The sequence below is a fragment of the Mytilus californianus genome, unplaced genomic scaffold (genome assembly GCF_021869535.1).
Source record: "Mytilus californianus isolate M0D057914Y unplaced genomic scaffold, xbMytCali1.0.p SCAF_12, whole genome shotgun sequence".
In the NCBI taxonomy this organism is placed as follows: Eukaryota; Metazoa; Mollusca; class Bivalvia; order Mytilida; family Mytilidae; genus Mytilus; species Mytilus californianus.
Genome location: NW_026262604.1, coordinates 5,847,155 through 5,855,874, shown reverse-complemented (window position 1 = coordinate 5,855,874; position 8,720 = coordinate 5,847,155). Strand labels below are relative to the sequence as shown.

Here is an 8,720-nt window from a genome sequence, read left to right as displayed (position 1 = left end):
GGAAAACAACATTGGCTTTTGGCCGATCCTTGTCAGTCAAAGGTACTGTTTCTGCATCGGCCAAATCGGCCCTATGGCAGAAAGGAGGTTAAATTAGCCTTATTTTTTTTATCGACATTCGTCAAATCTGATTTTGTAGCTACCGTTAGCGTCAAATGGAGTGAAATGTTGATCGTTAACGTTATTTTAACAAATATTACGGATTACAAATGTGTCGAGTTTTGTGATTAGATAACAACACAGAGATGTCAGAATATATCCAGGAAACTGCCGGGGTATATACGACGTTTTTACCCCAATAGGAATCATTCACGACTTTTCACGCGTGGCGTCGCTGCGGTTCCATAAGTGGTTACTTGAACGCTTCAATCACGTAAAACGCTTGCATCTGTATTTACAACGTAAACAATGGCATCCGATGATTACAATACCTGGTCTGTTCCAGAACTAACGTTACGTGGAGCTGTCACAAGAGACAGAAATATAGATCTTATAGAAAGGTAAACGATGTATTTACAAAATATTGAGATTTCTTCTATTATAAGCGGAAACGCCGCTACAGTACATTGCCAAAAAGCTTTCGTCACCTACATTTTTGGGCTATATATTTCATATAAAAAGACGTTTATTCGAGGCATTTATGTTTGTATTTTTACAAATAATGTGTTGAAAAACGCTGAATGGTATATAAAGAGTATTTGTTTGTTTTGTCATAGCTCTGTCATCAGTTGTTTTTATCTGTTTATTTTCTCCTGATGTGAACACATATAGCATGTATAGGTCTACTATTTTTTACAATTTAATTTGGTTGAAATATAAATATATAGCAAGATTGTTTATAATAGACAATAATATTTATGTTTATCTCAGAAGAAAATGAAAATAAACAAATAATTATTCTGCTGTTGGTACCAAGTTGCATAAAATCAAATCAGAAATGTCCCCTTAATAATCTTTTGAAGTGCAATTTTATATGAAATATTTAGTGTGAAATACCAGAGACATATAATACAATGTACCCCAAGTTAGAAAAAAAACAAAATAAAAACCCCACTGAACATATAAATAGTCATGAATATATAATTAAACTTTCTATGATACATTTAAATGATTTTGTATAATAATGATTAAAAATAGGGGTTCTTATACAGATATTATCTGTTGGCCATGAAATGTGATACAGACCATGCAGACTGGGCAAGGGAAAATTAAATTTAACTTGTTATATATATAATTGGACTATTATACTAATAGTCTATTAGTCCCAGTTATATATAAACAATTTATTACTTTTGAAAATGGGACAATTACACAAGGAAAGTATTAAATCCTCCCAATACCACTTTTAAACAAGACATGATTCTACATTTTTAAGCTTTAAATCTTTTAATATGTCTCAGCTTCATCAACTTAAAAAAAAAGACACTGTAAAAAAATATAAAGGCCCTTCTCTGCAAACTTTTTACATATAACATGATGGGGCCATTTTTGGAAATTTTAAAAGATATGTACATCTATAATGAAGTTTTATTTGCAATTCAAGTTCAAACAAGGAATTATTTAAATATGGAATAATTTCAAATTCTGCAAAATTGATTAGAACATAATTATGAAAACTAACCCAACTAAATATTTTTTAAACTTAGAAATGTGGTCCCTATACATGTAGTTCTACGTCCTTTTTGAATCCTATCTGTTCTTGGCAGATAATCTTATAAGATTCTAAATAGTTTTCTAAACTGTTATACTCTAGAAAAAAATGTTCCTAAACTAGTAAAAAGGGTTATACCTCTGTTGTTTGAAGGGCTAAGCCTATTAAAACATCTTCCTTTGAATATGGGTTAAATAAATTTTCTCTCCAATAAGATCTTCTTGCTAGAGAGAAAATTTTATTAATTTTTAAGAAAAAAGTAGTGTTTTATAATTATATAAACATATCATGCCTAACAATCAGCATACAAAATTTTTTCAAAATTTCATTAGTTATACCATAAAATCCACATGATATCGTGTTTTTGAAATATTTCATGGCAAGCAGAATTTAATCTATGTAATAGTACTTTAAAAAAATCTTTACCTACATGTTTTAAAAAAATTCAAACCATTCCTTAGCTTGTTTAATTAAACTTTGGCTGGAACATGCATTAAATATTTGTCACTGGACATTAAGATTCCAACAATCAATCAATATATTTGAACTTGAATCATTGATTTCTTTCCTTTTTGTCTTGCCTTGACAGAGTCCAAAAGCAAGACATAGCATATATTAGGTATGCTGTTTTCAGCCTCATCAACAATGTATTAGTTAGTAAAGTAATATAAAATAGTCAAATATTGCAGACATTTTCTACTGGTAGATATTTGTACATGTAACCATGAAAGACAATATATTCATTATACAGTTTTCATGATTAATCGCACAGGCACTTGTCTCAGAAAAAAATTTCCTATATACCTTAATATAACACGTGTTATAGGAATTTTTTTTCTGAGACAAGTGCCTGTGATTAATCGCTAGCCCTTCAAGGCCAGGCCAGATACATTTTTTGTAAGTTAGTATAGATAATAGTTAATGTGTCAATCCTAGTCAGGAGCCTTTAATTTAGTAGTTATAGTTGATTAATTTCTGATATATATACATATATATTTGTTTTTTTATTGTCTTATTTTATAATTTAAAATCAAGCCATTAGTTTTCTAGTTTGAATTTTCTTTCATTTTTGAATGTTGTGACCTTTGTAGCTGACTAGTACAATGTGATTTTTTCTTGACTGTATTTTATTTAATATTTTGACTTTTTTTTATCTTTTGTAGAATCAATTAGAAGAGCCAAAATTTATAAGCTTAGATTCAAAACATTCTGGAGGAGCAGATTGTGTGAAGGTATTTATCCTTTTATAGCCTCAATCTATATCACAAAAATGTATTTGTGTTAAAATATACAATTACCATTAAGAGAGTTGATTTTTTGTAAGACCAAGTAAAGGTTACAGGTCCTAATCTCTGTTGGGAAAATGGTATTGTACAGTTTTATTTTAGTACTGGTGAACTCTACCGTTACAGACTCGTATGATAATAATACACCTGAAACTCCACAGATGTACGTGTATATCTTCCGAATCCAGCCACACTGATTAGATGTCGCTTTTCAATATAAATTTTTATGAAACCAGACTGGATTAAAATAAAATTTTCTCGTGTAATTTGATGAAATTTAAATGATCTCCACTAGTTTACTCACTAAACAACAGGACTAATTTGTTAACATTTTCTTTACAGAAGCCAGCAGAAGTCAAGAGAAATAAAAAGAATGGAACAAAAGAAAAATTGAAAAAGAACAGTGAAATGACAAAATTAAATATTTTTTTTGCATTTCTTATTGTTGTTATCTTGTGTATTGTTGACCAAGATAGCAAAGAAAACCATCGAAAAGCTGTTCAGACAGAAAATGACAGATGCTACACATGATCAAACAAAAGATAAAAAAACACTTTTAAGAAAAAATTTGTTCAATGCTGGACCAAATGAAATGCATGAGGATATTTATAATCTGAAAAAAAATGCTTTGCTGAGCGCAGCCTGATACGACCGCAGAGGTCGAACCCTGAACAGTTGGGACAAATTTGGACACAATATTCAAGCTTGATACTGTCTGAATTTGGATTGTAATCAAATTTTTGACATAATATAGGTTTCTGACACAAAATAAATGTGGTCAAAGATCTTATAAATCCATTGCGCAATACTGTGCAATTGAAGATTTCTTCTTGAAATTTTTCAAAAATTCGAAATTTTAAAAATGTTAAAAATTTATTGTGAACAAAAATTTTGAAAAAAATCCCCCCCCCCCCCAGTTTTTGAAACCCCCCTTGGAGCAATAACCCCAAAACTCAATCACAGCCTTTCCTTTGTAGTATGGAACCTTGTAGTACAATTTCAGAGAGATCCATACACTTACACACAAGTTATTGTCTGGAAACTAGAAGAATGCGTTTTTGGCCCCTAATTCCTATATGTTTGGGCAATTAACCCCAAACTCAATCCCAGCCTTCCCTTTCTTATATGGAACCTTGTGGTACAATGTCAGAGAGATCCATACTTACACACAAGTTATTGTCTGGAAACTTGAAAAATGCTTGTTTTTGGCCCCTTTTTGGCCCTTAATTCCTAAACTGTTGGCGCTATAACCCCTAAAATGAATCCCAACCTTCTACTTGTGGTATTAAACATTGTGGTACAATTTCAGAGCAATGGAAATACTTATACACAAGTTATTATCCTGAAACTAGAAAAATCCTTGTTTTGGGCCCCTAATTCCTAAACGGTTGGGACCATCATCCCCAAAATCAATCCTAACCTTCCTTTTGTGGTATTGAACCTTCTTAAAAAATTTCATAAAGATCCATTTACTTAAAACTAAAGTTATTTTCCGGAAACCAATGTGTCTTCGGACGACGACGCAGACGACGACGACATCATACCATTATACGATCCCAAAAAACATTTTGCGGTCGTATAAAAATTAATACCTCTATGTAAGTGAAACAAATTATGCGGTATGGGCTTTGTTCATTGTTGAAGGCTGTACGGTGACCTATAGTTGTAATTATTTCTGTGTCATTTGGTCTCTTGTGGAGAGTTGTCTCATTAGCAATCATACCACATCTTCTTTTTCATATGTGTTCAGTGCAAAATACAAAAAAAATGGACAATTCAATAAAATTGATATCTAAGACAGGAAATATTGGGGTTTGTCAATGAGACATCAACCCGACAAAAATAGACAAAATATATGTAGATTAAGCTGGCATCAACAGCATGCAGACAAAGTAAAGGTAGATGTGGGGTAAAGATCAGTATGACGGCAGTTGTTTTCTCAAATGTGGATCCAGGATTTTGAATCTAGATAAAGTGATCCCCCCCACTCCACTCTGAAGTAACTGTATTAAAACAAAGTCAATGTAGGACTTTCTTTGAGATATAATTGTGTCTAGGAGACACAATTGATGCCCCCGTAGATGCAAAGTGTTATTTTAAAATAACTATAACATTTAACCGCTTATACCCCAAAAATGACAAAGTTCAACTATCTCCCAAAAGGGCAAATATTAATAAAAATCAAAACCCTAACCACATGCACATCTTCAATATATGTACAAATAGACAGCAAAGTGAAAACTTCCTAGGATTCTAACTGTAGGAGTTGTGCTGAATAACTATATACCCATAATGGGACGGACGGACAGACAGAAGGACAGACAGGGGTAAAATAATATGCCCCCCAACTTTCAGTTGCGGGGGCATAAAAAGGGGTCATCAGGCCCCAAACTAGACAAAGTTTTGAGAGTAATAAAAAAATCTGGATTAACCATAAATGTAGCTCCATAAGGGCCATAAAGGGGGGACCCAGGCACCCCACTCCTAAATCTGTCTCTGATATTAAACATTGTTTATATGTTTCTGAATATTTTATAAAAAGACTTGAAAGATTATGTTAGAAAACATTTTTATAATGATATTTCGTATAACATTTAAATGATTTTTTGAGAATATGAAGATTTTAAAAACATTTTGTTAAAAAATATTTTTTGAACTTTTTCAAAACATTTTATCCTGAAGAAATGAATTTTTATATGTTTTAAAAATGTTTCAGGGATATTTGATTAACAAACACATTCAAATCATTTATAAGACATTTTACAAACATTGTCGTAAAAATTCAGTAACATTTTAATGATGTTTTAAAAGTATCATGAAAATGTTTTGAAAATATTTTTAACGCCATACATTTTTGCAAGATTTTGATATTTTGCTACAATATTTTTTCAACATTTTTCTATTTTTTTTTTGTGCTAACTGGGAAAGCAGTGGTGAAACAGCAGCCCATTAGAACAAATAATAAAATCAATTGCATGTAAATCCATTTCATCTTTTATGCATATTTATTTACAATGTATTTTTATGAAATTAGAAAGAACACAGCAAACACAGATAATTCTTGAACCAAGTTGAGTTAGAAGTTTCCACGTGGAATTACATGTTTCAGATTTTTTATTCCCCTGCCACAGCGGAGGAGGGGCATTACATTTTACCCTTGTGTAACTTTTAGACAATACAAGGACTCTTTTAATGTGAATTCGGTTGGACGACACTTTTCTATCACAAACTACTTTCTTCTGATCTAGTTGGAATTTCCCATTCAGAAAAGTTTGTGTGTTAATATAAGGAACTGTCTTGGCTAGTAAATAAATCCTGTTCCATAATTCCACTTTTTGCCATTTGTTGTCACCTTTGTCAAATTTTTTTTTACATCTGGTTCTGACAGAAGTATTGATCCTCGCACTTGCAGCCACTTGGATTTTAACCATGAATTCATTTCAAACATAAAGGAGTATCCCATACATCGCTTCATGGTTGGGTAAAAAGTCTGTTATCCATGATGGCTTCTGAAATATTAAAACAGGAAAACACAAAGCATCATGTTATTTAATAAACTGCAGGTTCAGAAATTTTTCTTATCATTCATAAAGGACAAGCGTTTAATGGCTTATGCAGGGATGTGTGTGATGTTTTTCTCTCACAAAAATACTCTTGATTTCCAACTTTGATGGATTAAAATAAAAATTGTTCTGACAGCTTTTGCCATAAGTTTAATGTAAAGTCCTTATAAAAATTCAGACTTTATTGCGACAAACAAATAGAAAAAATATGCTCATATATACCATTTTTTTTTTAGAATGCAATATAGGGATTGTCATATTTCCCAATACATGTAGTTCTCTTCCTTTCAAGCATTTTTTTGTCAGGGAAATATATTTCACTTGCTATAATTAACATGATTAAGTGCACAACATAATTATTATTTCTTATTTACAATGCAAACAAAGGTAAAAGGGTGAAAAAATGTGAAGACTAGAAAAAAACTTACAAAGTGTTAGGGTATATTTGAAGAATAAAATACATCCCTGTGTCATCCCCCTATTATAATAAATAATAACCTGTCAAATTATTGGGCTGTTTAATCGAGAAAAAATAAAACAAAGAGGTTAAATACTGTACTAAATATAAGAAAAATATAAATACATAATAACCTAATCCTGTTGTTAGATAATCTCCTGGCATGACATGGTTACCAGCTGGTTATGGCAAACTTGTCGAATAGTTTCCGCCGGGTTTCCCTAGATATTTTTGATGGGTGGATCAACTCTCTTGATGCCTTCTCTCCATTTTAAAAGAATTTCATGGTCTTTTGGGATTCTGTGGTCCCCCTTCAGAATAATTGCAGCCGGGGACACAACAATTTTGAAGCTTAGTTTGGTGAAATTAGCGAGTGTCGATTGTGGTTACTAATGTAAACATGTGCAACGTAATGCGATTCAAGCGTCAAAGTGATTAAAACGTTTCCGACAACCACTTATGGAACACCAGCGACGTCTACAGGAAGAAATATTACGAATGATCCCTATTGGAACATCAGCAACGTCATCATAACACCCGTTACTATGTGACGTATCTAAAGCTATACAGAACAATTAAAGAATGTCAAAGGCTCACAGAGGGAAGATAATGACGTGCATCCGTCAATAATACGTTTTTTATTCTAAAACCACGCAATTTACACTCCAAATACTTAAAATTAATGTTTTAAAGTGTGATTTATAAATTATTACATACCCGACAAAATTATTTTCACATCAAATTACAAAATCCTTCACCATGTTCACGTATGCGGAAAATATCAGGTTGAGTTTTTCACTGTATTAATTTGTTGTAATAGAATAGTCAAACAAACATACAAACAGTAAACATGAAATCTAAAAACCTTTAGAAAACCTGTTGAAAAAGTGTTTCAAGAAAATTAAAACAAATGTTACATTTAACGAGTTACCATGGCAACAAACCATTACGAAATTTGTATATTTTGTAAAATTTATGGATTTTCCTTGTTACCACGTCAAATTCTAAGTATAAATTACATTGGCATAGTATGTGCTCACAATTATGCCAAAGAAAGAACTTTATGCATTTTTGGTGAGGTTATATATCAATATGATAAAACTTCTTTTGAATTATTTTGTTGTTTCTTGGCTGCTCATCCACAATAATAACGATGAAAAATTGCATACATTCTATTTTTTGCATCGTTTTCATGAAAACAGTACTTATTATGACGTAATTGTGACGTAATCAGATAAAAAAAATCTTTACGATTTTCATTTAAATTTCTAGACTCTATGCAATATTATGCGCAAAATTGGTGTACTAGTAGTTGTCAAACATTTTATTTTCTTGGACCAAAACTGGGCTTTAATGCCCCTTCTCTTTTATATATTGGGTGGCCTACAAGTTAAATAATTACGAATGTGAAGACCAGCTAGATCTACTGTTCTCTAAGCTTGAACGCATACAGTGTTACTTGAGTTCAATGGGCGTTCCATAGAAATTCATTCGTAGTTATCGCCCTTTGATTCCGTACCTGTATTATTTTGATTTATATATGCAGTCACGACAATAAGCATGACGCAAGTAAGCAATATTACTTTATATAGTCGTACATAACAAACAATAGTTGTGCATAACGTTTTCACAACAACAAAATCGTCTAACACTCGCTGACATTTATAGGTCGATCAATATTTCACGGTTTCCGTTGATCAGTGGTGATGTAAACATTTAGGAAGAGATGTTGTTTTGTTTAAAAATCAAGTCGTAGACACATT

General features: G+C 31.7%; 1 long non-coding RNA gene across 1 annotated transcript; it reads left to right on the top strand.

Annotated features, from left to right (window-relative positions):
* The first annotated feature begins 307 nt into the window (after positions 1 to 307).
* On the top strand, positions 308 to 3,377 carry LOC127721283 (uncharacterized). The gene is made up of 3 exons (XR_007991102.1): positions 308 to 500; positions 2,815 to 2,883; positions 3,280 to 3,377. It is a non-coding gene; the product is annotated as an uncharacterized LOC127721283 (long non-coding RNA).
* Positions 3,378 to 8,720: the final 5,343 nt, after the last annotated feature.